General features: G+C 35.0%; 1 long non-coding RNA gene across 1 annotated transcript in view; it reads left to right on the top strand.

Annotated features, from left to right (window-relative positions):
* LOC118767292 overlaps positions 1–2,892 on the top strand; it is a 20,507-nt gene that overhangs the window by 7,536 nt on the left and 10,079 nt on the right. The window contains exon 3 of the long non-coding RNA XR_005003198.1: positions 1,861–1,865. This is a non-coding gene — a long non-coding RNA (uncharacterized LOC118767292). The remainder of the gene's footprint in view (positions 1–1,860; positions 1,866–2,892) is intronic.

Below are 2,892 nucleotides of genomic sequence, written 5' to 3'. Positions count from 1 at the left end.
CAAAACATATACACAAACATACATACATACATACAAGCATGCATAAATACATACAAATATACATGCACACATATGTACATACTTATGTACGTATAAACATGCACTCACACATACATACAGGCATGCATACGTACATAAACACATACATGCATACATATATACATACGTATGTACATCCATCCATACATCCATACATACATGTATACATATGTTCGTGCAGATATCTATCCAACCAAACATTCATCCATACACACATAAACTCATTCGTCCACCCACACATCAATCAATTACCAAATGTTCATATTATTTATATATTTCAGTCATTTATATCATTCGTTTTAGAGGTCAGGATCATCCCATAATTGATTGATTTCTTCTGATTAATATTGTCATTAGCTCCACATTTGAACTTTTGACTCCACTCCATGGTTTCAAGTAAACACAGGCACACACATACAGAGAGAGAGAGAGGGAGAGAAGGAGAGAGAGAGAATGATAAATAGATATATACAGTTATCCTATAGTTTCCATGGTTGATTGGTTCCAGAAGTGACCAACAAAAATGAAAACATGTAAAATGAGAAAGATATGTTTCTAAAATATCTGTTATTAATGAAAAGAAAAAAAAGCGAAATTTGAACATTTATCGAAATATATAAATTATACTGCATCACTATATTAATATTTATCATATATATATATATATAGGGAGAGAGAGAGAGAGTAAAGGTAATGAACTTTATTAAGGGATCATAAATCCAATGAAAATGCTGGTTGATTGGATCTATAAAGATCAACTATAAGGTAACAATATAAATCATGGTTCATATATTTATACATTTAAAGAATAAGGAGAAAATGGAGAGGTAATTAACAATATTATTTATTAATTACCTATTCATTTTCTCTTTATTCTTTAAAAAATACATATACATATATATCATCATCGTTTAACATCTGTTCTCCATGCTAGCAGGGGTTGGACAACAAATATATATATATATATATATATATATATATATATAACAGTCCTCCATACTATACCAACACTGCCAAATGCCACATGGTGGCACACTGGGCCAATTTAACATGCTCATTTTATCTAAGCAGCCAAAGGACCCAACACTCAGACAAATACCGGAGTATGTCCTCATAAATGAAACATCCCTCGTACTAAATAAGAAATACACATAGAAGGTACTGATACCCTAATAGCCATGATATATAGGTACTTAAGTAAATTTGTTAGTAGGCTGTTATGTAGGGATATATATATATACCAGAGTAAGCAGATAAATATGAATCAAGGTGGAAAAAATAGTACTCAAATACCGGAGGTAGAGTATATAGGTAGGTAATGGGATTTGTAAGTAAACAGACAGATATATAAGTGAGTAGACAGATAGATACACAGGTAATATGGAAAGACAAGCACACACACACACACAAACACTCACAAAAGGAGATGGAAATAAGGCCCCCCCACACACACACACAGACATACATTCATAGATAACAGACACATGTATATAGTCACACAAACCTATACACATAGACACATTCGAACAAGCATATACAAGAAGGCAGAGGGAGAGACACAAATACACACACACTTACAGACAAATGCATGAATATGCAGAATACATACATATATGCATACACATATACATGCATTCATACATACATATGTGCATATGCAGGCACACATGCATGCTGGTACACACACACAAGAGCACAAACAGACAAAGAAGAACGCAGCTCCAATAATGAACAGATTCAACGTCTATTGACAAAGTTGCAAAAGCAACGAAAATTTTAGAAGAAAAAATATAAATAATAAATGAATGGAAATGGAAACAGTGACTGTGTTAGATTATAAGATACTAGCAGTATCGCCCGGCGTTGCTCGGGTTTGTAAGGGAAATAACTATATAAGCATTTTTAGAGATGTAAAGTATAATAGCCATCTCACATGGCTAACCACAAGGGAGGGTGTTACTGTATCTTTTTACGTTCTGATTTAATGATAAATTTTTAGAGAGTTACTACTTCCCTTATACATGCCAAAAATGCATTAAAAATGGGAAAAATTGATGGTAAATGTTTTTTTAAATCGTAGACTCATCGTAGACACACGCTAATACCCAGAATGGCTCGATATGAATCACGACTATAAGATACTATAAGATAAGGTTAAACTGCACCGCAAAATGTGGGAGTAGTTAGGAATCTAAATCGTAGGAGACAGACACACAACTTCACTTTTATATATAAAGATTAAGACAATATGACTCTCCCCAGACATGTTTTGCAAACAACTTGCACATGCAAGTGCTACTAGTCAAAAGCTCTGCATACCAGAAGCCAGTAAGTATATGGGGTCATCAAGAGAGAATGCATGCCATTTCGGGGCCTACCTTTTGATGGCACCATTACGCACATAGCCCCCCCCCCCACACCTCACTGAAATGAGACTCCTCTTGCTAGATCAACTGGAAAACAGATATAAATCAATAGTCTTCTAGCCATCACTCATTGTCTCTTTTTAACCAAATCTATTGGCTAGCTTTTTCCACTGTAGCTTGGATATCGCTCATGGTGGTATTTGCTTTATGACGAGCTAACAAGAACAACAGTTGCCTCACGCTGTGTCTAATGAATCCTCTCCAGACAAATTCAGTTGGAAAATGCTCTGCTTTTCGGCCTGCATCTTCACATTCCTTAACAAGGTTCATATAATGGTAAAGCTTTTGAGTCTGAGTGGCTTCTGTGTTACCTTCACGAGGAACCATTAACTCGACTAGATTTACCACTTTCTCCCTTTTGCACCACATTATAATGTCTGTTTTCTTTGCAACTGAGATGGGAAAGAATCCTTGGCACCCTGGCAAA

This window comes from Octopus sinensis, linkage group LG20 (genome assembly GCF_006345805.1).
Source record: "Octopus sinensis linkage group LG20, ASM634580v1, whole genome shotgun sequence".
NCBI lineage: Eukaryota > Metazoa > Mollusca > Cephalopoda > Octopoda > Octopodidae > Octopus > Octopus sinensis.
This window is presented reverse-complemented; position numbering and strand designations above follow the sequence as displayed.